The following is a 13957-nucleotide window of genomic DNA, read 5'->3' as shown; positions in this document are numbered from 1 at the left end:
ATCACGTCAGCATTCAAAAAGTTTCAGATTTTGGAGCGTTTCCCATTTCAGATTTTGGATGTCAACCTGTACTTTCTGTTTCTATGAATTTCACTATTCTAGGTACTTCATATAAGTGGAATCATATAGTATTTGTCCTTTTCTGTCTGGCTTATTTCACATATAATGTCTTCCAGGTTCATCATATTGTAGTACATGTCAGAATTTCATTCCTTTTTAAGGCTGAATAATATTCCATTATGTGTATACCACATTTTGTTTATCCATTCATCCATCGATAGACATTTGGGTGTTTCCAAAGCAACATATTCTTAATTTAATCCCGCATTTTAAAACTTACAGGTAATTTAAATTCAATTCAACTTACTGTTTATTAAGGGTAACTCACTATGGGAAGTACTGTGGGAAATACAAGGGTAAATCAGACATGGTGCCTGCTCTCAAGGAACTTATGATACATTGGGAAAAGAGAAGAGAAAGAAGTAGAAGTAACCAGCATTTGCTAATTGCTTGCCATATGCCAGGTGCTTTACCCAATCACTGCATGTATAGCTCCCAATGACTCTCTAAGTTAGATATTGTAATATCTACTTTATATAGGGAGAAGAATGAAGGCACTGAGACCTTAAGTAACCACCTCCAAAGCTGGGATTTAAACTCATATCTTGGATTCAGAGGCCTGTGTTCACTCCACTACACATGTCGTTCCCTATGATTCAAGGCAGAATGTGACAAATCCTAGGGAAGCTACAGGAAGGTAGAAGAGGAAGAGAAGAGACTGCTCCTTGCCTGAGGGTAAAGGCACATGACAAAGGCAGGTCTTAGAGGTCAGGAAGGCTTATGTTTGACAGAGATGGAGGGTGGAAAAAATTGCACAAGCAGGGCAAAATGAGGGAGGCAGGAAAGTTCAGTACATACTTAAGGCTGGAAAGTGGTGCGGGGAAAAATCACAGTCATAATGAAATGCTAGCTCAAGGGGTCTGAACTCCACCATCAGGCAATGGTGAGCCACTGTAGTTTTCTGAAATGGGCCATAGTCAGAGCTATGCTTCGGGACGATCACCATGGCAATAATGCATCACAAGGATGGAGGGGGTGAGAGTAGTTTAAAGGTAGGAAAAGCAGTTAGAAGGTCACTGGTGATAGCAGTTCAGGCTTAATTAGTCAGAATGGAGAAGAGGATATGGACATGAGAGATATCTTAGAGGTGGGAATGACAGAACTCGGCAATCACTGCATTTCATAATGCATTGAGTAGACTGACCATACACCCTGGTTTGCCTGGGATATGTTTTCCTGATGTAATTACTAATGGCACCCTTTTACTCTCAAAAAGGTTTGGACAATAAACTATATAATCATACTAGTTAAGAGTTGATTCTGTTGTAACAGAATCAGAGGTGACGCCAAGATTTTAAACCTGGATTAGTAAGGAAAGTGGTAACACCTTTGGAAACACAGAAGGGAAATCAGGTTTTGGGGAAAGATGTGGAGTTTTGATCTGGACATGTTAACTTTGCTGCTCAGGCGAGGATTTATTTAACAGCGAGAAGCACCTTGCCCATAGATTTCCCCTGTTTCACATGAAGGAAGGCATCATTGACCTAAAACAAAATGCAAAAGAATGTGGTCAGATTTGCATATATGGATATTTCAACAAACATTTGATGCAGTATCAATTAATAAAATAACTAAAGTATTAAGATGTATCTCCAATGAACCATAAATAACTATGCAACACTAACTAGTTATCACAAATGCAAAGGAAAACAATAACATTGAAGAATAACCTCAGTATTTCTCTCTGTCTAAATGTATAATTATCAGTGTTGTCAGATAAATGCCAGATGGTAAAAAGCCCTAGGCCTGTCCATACGCCACTGTAAGAGAGCTCTGTTTTCCAGCTTTTGAAAGAATAGAGCCACTGGCAGAAGAATCCGTATCTTTATGATTAATAATTTTTGTTTTTTTATTAAAATTATCCTACTTCCTATGTAACTGAAATTGTAATCTATCTTGAATCTTTTTTAAGGAAGTACAAGGTTACAAAACATATATTTAAAAGCAGCTACAGTAATCAAGGCAGTGTGATATTGGTGAAAGAATAGACAAACAGATCAATGGAATAGAATAGAGAGCCCAAAAATAGACCCATACAAATACAGTTAACTGATCTTTGACAAAAGGGCAAAGCAATTCAGTGGAGACAGAACAGTCTCTCAACCAATGGTGCTGGAAAAACTGGATAGCCACATGCAAAAATATGAATCTAGATACAGACCTTATACTCTTCACAAAAACCACCTTAAAATGGATCATAGACCTTAAATGTAAAATGCAAAACTATAAAACTTCCAGAAGAAAATATAGGGAAAAATCTAGGTCACCTTGGTTTAGCAATGCGTTTTTAGATATAGCACCAAAAAAGCACAATCCATGAAAAAAAAAAAAAATGGGTAAGTAGTCTTCATTAAAGTTAAAAACTTATGCTCTGCAAAAGACACTGTTAAAAGAATAAAAAGACAAGCCATAGTCTGGGAGAAAAATCTCTGCAAACACATATCTGATAAAGGACTTGTATCTAAAATATAAAATATACACAGAATTTTTAAAACTTAACAATAAAAAGCAGGCAAAAGATCTGAACAGACACTTCACCAAAGAAGATATACAGATGGCAAATAACCATATCAAAAGATGCGCAACATCATATGTCACTAGGGAATTGCAAATTAAAACAACAATGAGATACCACTACATACCGACCAGAATGGCTAAAATCCAAAACACTAACAGCAAATGCTGGTGAGGATATGGAACAATAGAAACTCCCATTTGCTGCTAGAGGGAATACAAAATGGTATAGCCACTTTGGAAAACAGTTTAGCAGTTTCTTACACAACTAAACATATCCTTACCATACAATCCAGCAATTTCACTCCTAGGTATTTACCCAAATGATCTGAAAACTTATGTCCATATAAAAACCTGTACATAAATGTTTATAGCACCTTTATTCACAATTGCCAAAACTTGGAAGCAACCAAAATGTCCTTCAATAGGTGAATGGAAAAACAACCAGTGGTACATCTATACAGTGAAACATCATTCTGTGATAAGAAGAAATGATCTATCAAGCCAAGAAAAGACGTGGAGGAACCTCAAATGCATATTTCTAAGTGAAAGGAGCCAGTGTGAAAAGGCTACATGCAGTCTAAATCCAACCATATGACATTCGGGAAAAAGCAAAACTGTAGAGACAGTAAAAAGATCAGTGGCTGCCAGGGATTCAGGGACTGGGGGTAAAGATGACTATGTGGAGCCCAGAGGATTTTTTTAGAGCTGTGAAGCAATTAAATCTAGACAAAAAGCAATTAAATCTAGACAAAAGTAATAGTAGCATGACAAATGTGGAAGGAGACTTTTGCAAAGTCTCAAACTAACAACTAGCACTTTGCTGCTCAAAGGGTGGTTCAAGAACCCCAGTCTTCTGCATCATCTGGGAGCTTATAAGAAATGCACAAGCTTGAGTCCCATCCTGTCTTTGTTGAATCATAATCTGAAACTTAATAAGATTCCCAGGTGGTTTGTATGCACATCAAAGTTTGAGAGTCACAGATTACACAAGGAACGTTTGCAACTTAGTAAGAAAAAGACAGGAAGGCCAGGCATGGTGATTCATATCCGTAACCCCGGCATTTTAGGAGGCCACGCTAGGAGGATCGCTTGAGCCCAGGAATTGGAGACCAGCCTGGGCAACACAGGGAGACCCCATCTCTATTAAAAAGTTTTTTTTTACTCAGCCAGGCAAGGTGGCACATGCCTATAGTCCCAGCTACTCAGGAGGCTGAGGTGGGAAGTCATTTGAATTTGGGAGGATTGCTTGAGGCCCAGAGGTAGGCTTCAGTGGACCATGATTGTGCCACTGCACTCCAGCCTAGGCGACAGAGCAAGACCTCATCTCAAAAAACAAGAACAAAACCCAAAGACAGGAAGCCAAATAGGAAACTACACAAAGAGCTTAAATTGCAATTCAAAGCACTGGAAACCTGAATGGATACCAAATATATAAAGAGATACTTAAATATATTAGAAATCAGGAAAATTCAAATTAAAATAGTAAAATGCCACTTTACACCTTATCAGTTTGGCAAAATTCTGAATGTTGGACATATCAACAGAGTGACAAATAAACAAGAATTCTCATGTACTGCTAATAGAGGCATAAACTGGTCGAGTCATTCTGGAGAGTAACTGGCAGTCAAATTAAGTACACATCCATCCTATGACCCAACAATCTACACCTGGGAAAATAACCCCAAAGTGACCTTTGCACAAGTCCTTAAGGTTGTGCAATAAGGCTGTTTACCACCATACTGATTATTATGACTTGACTAGGGCACCAAGTCAACCTCAAAGTTTATCAGTACAGAATGAATCTGTAAACTGTGGTGGATGCATACCACGCACCATGATGTAGCAGTGGGAAGCAATGAACTGGATCCAGGAACGGCAACACAGATGGATCTTTAAAAGACTTTAAAACTCACTGAGTGAGTTTCATGTATGAAACAGAACAAGGTCTAGTGCAAAACGCCATTTATGTAACTTAAAAAGAAATTAACACACAAATTAACTCTATTTGTTTTACAAGGAAATGTGAATCAAAAGATACATACCCAACTCATCACAGACTGGCTCAGAAGGTAGGAAAAAGTGGGGAGAGGCAGTGGGAAATGAGGGTAAAGGGAATAAGTAAATACAGACATTCATAAATATACAGACATAAAAAACAAAAGATCAGCTTTCCATGGCCCAACAATGAAAATGTACTTTGAAATGAAGATTATGATTAATCAACCCTTTCCATTTGAGATTCTCCAAAAATAAATAAATAAATAAATAAAATAAACTAAAAGAAGTACAGGAACAAATCAATCATGGCAATCTCTCTGCCGCATGAGATTCCTGGTTTCAAAAACATCTGTCTTTCAGAGCCCTGTGCCTTACAGAGACCTTTCCCGTCTAAGCAAATTGAGACTCTCGACGAGGAGGTGGAAGAGGTCTAAGACAGATGTTTGAAACACTCATCCCCCCGTCAGTCATTTCCAGGTGACTCACAGCTGCATCACTCTCCCTGTCAGTTAGAAGTCACTTGTTCCCAGAGATGTGTCATAGCCCAACAATAGAAAATACATGAGAAAATAAATATTATTAAAGCTAGTGATACTTTTCACCTGGCATCCTAAGGGAGTCAAGGATCTTCTGCAAATAAATGTTAACATAAAAAGAAAGCTGTCCCTTCAAATGCTCAAGCTAATTTTAATCATTTTGCATATAAGTCTTTATTAAAATGTATCACATATTTCCGTGACTTCTGTCACAGAGAATACTGGGGGAAAGCATCATCTTCTTGTTCCATGACTTGAGCATTTCAAAATTTTGAACATCCATTATTTTACCTTCTGTTTTTCCGATATTCTGTCACCTCTCCATGTCCAGTTGCCACTTCTGTTGTAACTGTAGCTACTTCTAAAAATAACCCAACTGTGTCCCTTTCTACTTGGTGGTCTCTGTCTGGGCCGGGAAAACAGACTCTTGGTGGTGTTAAGAACTGGAAATTTAATAAAAGTGATAGGGCTCTGAGTGAGAAACTAAAAAGTAAAATGCACGGCTTTAGACCAGATTCTTTTGATAGCTACTTCAGATGGCCGAGGGACGCTTTCCTCCTGGATTCTACAGGCTGTGTTACAGAGAGGAAGACTGCACAATACTGATGCCTAGGTATAATAGATACACAGGCTGTTCCCAGCACCCTGGTTTTCTGCCTTCAGGTGGATGAAGCCATAATTAAATTTGTCTCTGGAGATATGCAACCTGGAATTTGCAGCAAGATAAAAACATTGCTTTTGTTTTGGGATATGAAGTTTCTGCTGTTGGAATTTTTAACTAGTTCATCAATCAGGAATAACCAAAGTAACATAGAGTTTTCTAAATATATCATATTGATGTGTGCATTCATTAGAAACGGGCTCTCCCCCTATCACAGCACTGTCCTGAGATCTTCCCAATTAAAAAACAAACTCCTCATGGGCAAGACTAAATCTTACTTTTTATTGACTGACATACAGTAAATGTTTGGTGAATAAAATCATGAATGAATGAATATATCTGAGATGAATGGGACTGGGTTTTTTTCTAATAGTTTTTGGAGTACAGGTGGCTTTTGGTTACATGGATAAGTTACTTAGTTGTGATTTCTGAGATTTTAGTGTACCCATCACCCAGCAGTATACATGGTACCCAATATGTAGCCTTTTATCCATCCCCCAAATCTTCCCCCACACTGAGACCCCAAAGTTCATTAATATCACTCATGCCTTTGAGTCCTCATAGCTTAGCTCCCACTGATAAGTGAGAACATACGATATTTGATTTTCCATTCCTGAGTTACTTCATTTAGAATAATGACCTCCAGCTTCATCCAGGATGCTGCAAAAGGCATTTTTTTGTTTGTTTGTTTCTTTTTATGGCTGAGTAGAATTCCATGGTGTACATATACCACATTTTCTTTATCCACTCGTTGGCCATTGGGCACTTAGGTGGGTTCCATACCTTTGCAATTGCAAATTGTGCCACTATAAACGTGTGTACATGTCTTTTTCATATAATGACTTCTTTTCCTTCGTTTTCCTTTGGGTAGATACCCAGTAATGGGATTGCTGGATTGAATGATAGTTTTACTTTTAGTTCTTTAAGGAATCTCCATACTGTTTTCCATAATGGTTATGCTAATTTACATTCCCACCAGCAGTGTAGAAGCGTTCCCTTTCGACCACATCCACACCAACATCTATTGTTTTTTAACTTTTTAATTATGGCCATTCTTGCAGGACTAACATGGAATCTCACTGTGATTTTAATTTGCATTTCCCCGATTAGTGATATTGAGCATTTTTTCAAGTTTGTTGGCTGTTTGTATATCTCCTTTTGAGAAATGTCTATTCATGTCCTTCCCCCACTTTTGATGGAATTATTTGTTTTTTGTTTTTTTTTCTTGCTGATTTGTTTTGAGATCCTTGTAGATTCTGGATACTAGTCCTTTGTCAGATGCATAGTTTGCAAATATTTTCTCCCACTCTGTGGGTTGTCTGTTTACTCTGCTGATTATTTCTTTTGCTGTGCAGAAGCTTTCTAGCTTAATTAGGTCCCATCTATTTTTCATTTTTGTTGCATTTGCTTTTGGGGTCTTAGTCATGCATTCTTTGCCTAAGGCAATGTCTAGAAGAGTTTTTCTGATGTTGTCTTCTAGAATTTTTATGGTTTCAGGTCTTAGATTTAAGTCTTTGATCCATCTTGAGTTCTTGAGTTGATTTTTGTATAAGCTAAGAGATGGGGATCCAGTTTGTTTCTTCTACATGTGCCTGACAGTTTTCCCAGCACCATTTATTGAATGGGGTGTCCTTTCCCCAATTTATGTTTTTGTGTGATTTGTTGAAGGGCAGTTGGCTGTAAGAATTGGGCTTTATTTCTGTGTTCTCTATTCTGTTCCATTGGTCTATATATCTATTTTTAAACCAGTAGCACGCTGTTTTGGTAATTATGGCCTTGTGGTATAATTTGAAGTTGGGTAATGTGATTCCTCCAGATCTGTTCTTTTTGCTTAGTATTGCTTTGGCTATGTGGGCTCTTTTTTGGCTCCATATGAATTTTAGGATTTTTTTTTCTAGTTATGTGAAGAATGACGCTGGTATTCGGATGGCAATTGCATTGACTCTGTACATTGCTTTGGGCAGCATGGTCATTTTCACTATATTGATTGTTCCCATCCATGAGCATGGGATGTATTTCCATTTGTTTGTGTTATCTATGATTTCTTTCAGCAGTGTTTTGCAGTTTTCCTTGTAGAGATCTTTCACCTCCTTGGTTAAGTACATTCCTAGGTTTTTGGGAGGGGTTTTTGGTTTGTTTTTTGCAGTTATTGTAAAAAGCGTTGCGTTCTTGATTTGATTCTCAGCTTAGTCGCTGTTGGTGTACAGTAGTGCTACTGATTTGTGTATAATGATTTTGCATCCAGAGACTTTACTGAATTCACTTCTTAGATCTGGGAGCTTTTTGGATGAGTCTCAGGGGTTTCTAGGTATACAATCATATCAGCAAATGGCGACAGTTTGACCTCCTCTTTTCCAATTTGGATACCTTTATTTCTTCCTTTCACCTGATTGCTCTAGGACTTCCAGTACTATGTTAAATAGAAGTGGTGAAAGTGAGCATCCTTGTCTTGTCCCAGTTCTCAAGGGGAATGCTTTCAACTTTTCCCCATTCAGTATGATGTTGGCAGTGGGTTTGTCATATATGGCTTTTATTACTTTGAGGTAAGTCCCTTCTATGCCTATTTTATTGAGGGTTTTTATCATAAAAGGATGCTGGATTTTATCAAATGCTTTCTCTGCACCTATTGAAATGATCATATAGTTTTTAATTTTTTTATGTGATGTACCATATTTATTGACTTGCATATGTTAAACCATCCCTGCATCCCTGGGATGAAACCCACTTGATCATATGTTATTTTTTTGATGGGCTGTTGGATTTGGTTATCTAGTATTTTGTTACGGATTTTTGCATCTATATTCATCAGGGAAATGGGTCTGTAGTTTTCTTTTTTTGTTATGTCCTTTCCTGGTTTGGGAATTAGGGCAACATTGGCTTCACAGAATGACTTAGGGAGCATTATCTCCTTCTCTATCTTTTGGAATGGTTTCAGTGGGATTGGTACCAATCCTTCTTTGAATGTCTGGTAGAAATCAGCTGTGAATCTATCTGGTCCTGGACCTTTTTTTTTGTTGTTGGCAATTTTTTTGTTACGGATTCAATCTCTCTGCTTGTTATTGGTCTGTTCATGGATTCTATTTCTTCCTGATTTAATCTAGGAGGGTTGTATGTTTCTAGGAATTTATCCATTTCCTCTAGATTTTCTAGTTTGTACTCGTAAAGGTGTTTGTAGTAGCCTTGTATGATCTTTTGTATTTATGTGGTATCAGTTGTAGTATCTCCAGTTTCATTTCAAATTGAGCTTATTTGGATTTTCTCTCTTCTTTCTTTGGTTAATCTCACCAATGATCTATCAACTTTGTTTATCTTTTCAAATAACCAGCTTTTGTTTCATTTGTCCTTGTATTTTGTTGTTGTTGTTGTTGTTGTTGTTTCAATTTCATTTGGCTCTACTCTGATCTCTGTTATTTCTTTTCTTCTTCTGGGTTTTGGTTTAGTTTGTTCTTGTTTCTCTAGTTCCTTGATGTGTGACATTATGTTGTCAATTTGTGCTCTTTCATGCTTTTTCATGTAGGCATTTAATGCTATGAACTTTTCTCATAGCACTACTTTTGCTGTATCCCAGAGGTTTTGATAAGTTGTGTCACTATTATCATTCATTTCAAAGAATTTTTTAACTTCCATCTTGATTTCATTGTTAACCCAAAAATCATTCAAGAGCAGATTATTTAATTTCCATGTATTTGTATAGTTTTGAGGGTTTTTTCTGATGTTGATTTCCAGTTTTATTCCACTGTGGTCTAAGAAGATACTTGATATAATTTTGATTTTCTTAAATTTATTGAGACTTGTTTTGTGGTCTTCATATGGTTTATCTTGGAGAACGTTCCATGTGCTGATGTGAAGAATATAGAATACTACAGTTGCTGGGAAGAATTTCTGTAAGTATCTATTAAGTCCAATTGTTCTAGGGTATAATTTAAGTCCATTGTTTCCTTGTTGACTTTCTGTCCTGATGATCTGTCTAGTGCTGTCAGTGAAGTATTGAAGTCCCCCACTATTATTGTGTCACTATATCATTACTTAGGTCTAGTAGTAATTGCTTTATAACTCTGGAAGCTCCAGTTTTAGATTCATACAACTATAGGATTATAATATCTTATTGTTGGACTGATCCTTTTATCATTATATAATGTCCTTCTTTGTATTTTTTTTTAACTGTTGCTGCTTTAAAGTCTGTTTTGTCTGTAAGAACAGCTACTCCTGCACGCTTTTGGTTTCCATTTGTGTGGAACATCCTTTTCCACCCCTTTACCTTGAATTTACATGAATCCTTTTGTGTTAGGTGAGTCTCTTGAAGATAGCAAATATTTGATTGGTGGTTCTTTATCCATTCTGCCATTCTGTGTCTTTTAAGTAGAGCATTTAGGCCATTTACATTCAATGTTAATATTGAGATGTGAGGTACATCTATTATCATGTTATTATCATGCTATTATCTATTATCATGTTATTATCATGCTATTCATCATGTTAGTTCATATTCATATTCATCATGTTAGTTGTTACCTAGATACTTTTTTTTTCCATTGTGCTATTGTTTTTTCAGGCCCTGTGAGACTTATGCTTTAAGGAGGTTCAACCCTGGCCTACAGAATTGGGATAGTTTCTAAAAGGCAAAAACTTGGTTAGCAGTACGTTGTTATAGGTGAATTATATTCATAACATTATTGATCTAAGTTTATCTAAATCTTAGATACCACTACAAACCTAATGAAATGGCTAACATTCAAGGTAACAACTGACAAGACTAAGTTTTGGCAGATGCAGAGCAACTGGAACTCTCATACACAGGGAATGCAAAATGGCACAAGCACTTTGGAAGACAGTTTGCCAATTTATTAAAAGCTAAATGTGTACTAGCAAACCAGTACAAGCAAAATCCCAAAATGTTAAAACACAGAGCTCACCTTTGGGCACATTTGTATGCCAGAGCACCAGTTTCTAATCCAGAATACAGCCAAAGAAATGGAAAACCTGTGTGATACGGGCTTTGATAGAAATATAGTAACAACAGCCTTCTCTTCAAAATCACAGAATATAGAAACTGAAACAGAATTGTTTCTGAATACCCGAGAAATAAAGAGCTGCTGATATAATCGAAGCTGCCTCTTTTTGAAGGGGTATCAACATTTGTTCTTTTTTAGAATTCTGCACAGATTTACTTTAAAGTTATCATTCAGAAGCAGCTACAATTCAGTCCTTGCCTTATATCATTCTTGCTTCATGATGTTATCTAGGCAACAATGGAGAATGAGGAGAAAAGTAAAACCAATTACACATCTGTGTAAATTGTCTTAAGTTAAACATACATTTAGCATATAACCTAGAAATCTCAGTCCTAAAATATATAAAACCATATGTCTATACCTGTCATGAATGTTTATAGAAGATATATTCATAGTCATCAAAAACTGAAAATAATTGAATGTCTGCATACTGGTGAATGAAAAAGACTGTGGTACATCCATACAATGAAATACTACTCAGCAATAAAAAGGAATGGACTACCGACACATGCAGCAACACGGTGCACCTCAGAAGCATTACACAAAGAGAAAGAAACCAAACTCGAAAGGCTGTATGCTGTATGATTTCATTTATATGACACTCTGGAAAAGGAAAAATTAAGTGGGAAGAAAACAGGTCAGTGACTACCAGTAGCCGTGGAGCAGGAAAAGGAGACTGATTACAAGGCACATAAGGGAACTTTTGGGGGTGACAGAAATGTTCTTACATCTTGACTGTGGTGGGCTAGCTACATGCCGTGTAGGTTTGTCAAAACTCAGAGAACTGTACACCTAAAAAGCGTGAATTTTATTATATGTAAATTATATCTCAACAAACTTAACTTTTTTAAAAAAAAAGTCAGACAATGCGGTACTAAACATAAAAATAAATAAATTTTTGAAGTTGATCAGCATGAGCCCTTAGAAAATAGAACCTAATCAAAAGTTATGCCCTAATGCGTCAGAGGGTTGCAATCCCAGGGAGGCAAGGGTAACAGAAAAAGTAAAGCAAACGAAGGAAAGAAGGAGAGAAACTACAGGGCATTGTGTTACTGATTTTGAATTGGCTGTAGCTTTAGGGGGACATGTAGTTGGCTGTTTTTCACATGGGACCGCTATAGAGAAGCCATTGGATAGTGGCAATGGTTGTAAAAAAAGAAAGAAAGAAAAGAAAAGAAAAGAAAAGAAAAAGAAAAAAAAAGAAAAAAGTCTGGGTGGAGTGGCTCATGCCTATTGTCCCAACACTTTGGGAGGCCGAAGCAGGTGGATCACCTGAGGTCAGGAGTTTGAGACCACACTGACCAACATGGTGAAACCCCAACTCTACTAAAAATACAAAATTAGCCATGAGTGGTGGCAGGTGCCTATAATCCCAGCTACTCGGGAGGCTGAGGCAGGAGAATCACTTGAACCCGGGAAGCAGAGGTTGCAGTGACCGAGATCGTGCCACTGCACTCCACCCTGAGCAGCAAGAATGAAACTCCATCTCAAATAAATAAATAAATAAATAAATAAAGCAGCCATATGAAACAGTCAACAGGGAGGAGAAAAGGCAAACAATTTATCTCTTTTCATTCCTCCCAGGGAAAAGCTTGCCCAATGGAATGAAATACCCGTACTTCTGGACTGCATTTCCCAGACCCTGCATAGTTTCTGGGGAAGCCAGAAGCTTCAACAGGTCCATTTGGATCAAACCTCCATACCAGAGCTGCAGATGCTCCTGTATGATTAACACAATGGCGGCCTTGCCTCTAGGATCAGCTCCCAACCCAGGAAAGCACAAGGCAATCAACGATGTTAGGAGATGCATCCTAGGGATAGTGGTCTGGGCTGTATGAATTATAGGATGAGCTATAGGAGTCATCACTGGAAAAGCATGACAAGTGGCCAAGGCCTGGGGCAGGTGGGGCCAGCAGATACGAGGAGTTCCACAAACTGGATCTAGAACAATGGGCTATAACTAATAGACCTTCTAAACTAAAAGAGTAGTTTCATTTTTAAGAATATGCCACAGATACACTGAGAAAATTTCAAGCAATTTCTATCCATTAACAATTTCTGTCCATCTGTTCATGTGATGATCTCACCTGACCTTTAAATAATAAATAAGTTCAGATCTGTGTGGTTAAATACCATGTCAGACTGACACATTCAGGGACAGCTTCCTACAGAAAACACACTGCACATCAAAATAATGCCCTCCTCTGGACAGATCACAGGACCAATTCGTGATCCACTCACCACAGCATAGACATCATCCTTCAGAAAATAATACATTCTAGGTAGAATTCAAAATCTAAAGACTGTCTTATAATCCTTCCCTCTGAGACATCAAAGCGAAAGTGCTATAGTTGAGGGGAACTGAAAAAAGTTCAACTCCATATTTTATCATGGAAATATATTATGCTTTTTAAAAGTTGCCATATCCGTTATGTGCTTTTACATGTATCATGTTACTTAATCCTCATAATCACCCTAGGAGGCAGGGTATATTACTGCCCCGTTACAGCTGAGAAAACTAAGGCACAAAGATGTGTAATCTGCCCACAGCCAGCGTCCGAATGCTGTTGGTCTGAGCCCAGAGCCCCACACTCACAGTCATTTAACAGGTATGTGAGCGCCTGCCAGAAGCTGGAGATAGAGAGGTGCAGACAGCACATGGCCCTGCTTGCACAGAGTTTATGCTGTATGGGAAAGACAGGCATTAAAGAAGTAATCACAGGTAAATAAAGGAGAAGCAGAGTCCTACAGAAGTTCATACCCTGTGCCTACTCAAAAATCTATGGTGCAAAGTTTGTGGTCATATTAGTATCAACTATCAAGGTTAAATCTGCAAGCACACACATTCAGGAGAAAATGCAAGCCAGTCAGAAATACTAGTGCTTTTTAGTTTGTATTTTCTCTATATACAGCACAGTGGTCATTTTCCAAACCCAAACAGGTCCTGACAAACAATTTTTTCCAGTATGTTAACTAATTTACACGTTTACTGATTTACTCATTTAATATTTTTCTTACCCAGGCTTCAGTGAAATTAATTATATATTCATTTAACCATCTTCATTTTCAAAAGAACAAAGAACAAAAGAACAAAATATATAAATTCTGGTACT

The 13957-nt window shown here is 37.5% G+C and overlaps 1 long non-coding RNA gene across 6 annotated transcripts in view; it reads right to left on the bottom strand.

Moving 5' to 3' along the window:
- Positions 1–213: 213 nt before the first annotated feature.
- The window catches only part of LOC126940756 (uncharacterized), a 30913-nt gene continuing 17169 nt past the window's right edge, over positions 214–13957 (bottom strand). For all 6 annotated transcript variants that reach the window (XR_007720895.1, XR_007720896.1, XR_007720898.1 and 3 more), the window contains one exon: positions 214–1604. This is a non-coding gene — a long non-coding RNA (uncharacterized LOC126940756). The remainder of the gene's footprint in view (positions 1605–13957) is intronic.

Source organism: Macaca thibetana, chromosome 1 (genome assembly GCF_024542745.1).
Source record: "Macaca thibetana thibetana isolate TM-01 chromosome 1, ASM2454274v1, whole genome shotgun sequence".
Taxonomy (NCBI): Eukaryota; Metazoa; Chordata; class Mammalia; order Primates; family Cercopithecidae; genus Macaca; species Macaca thibetana.
Note: the sequence above shows the minus strand (reverse complement) of the source record. Positions and strands in the feature narration are given on the sequence as shown.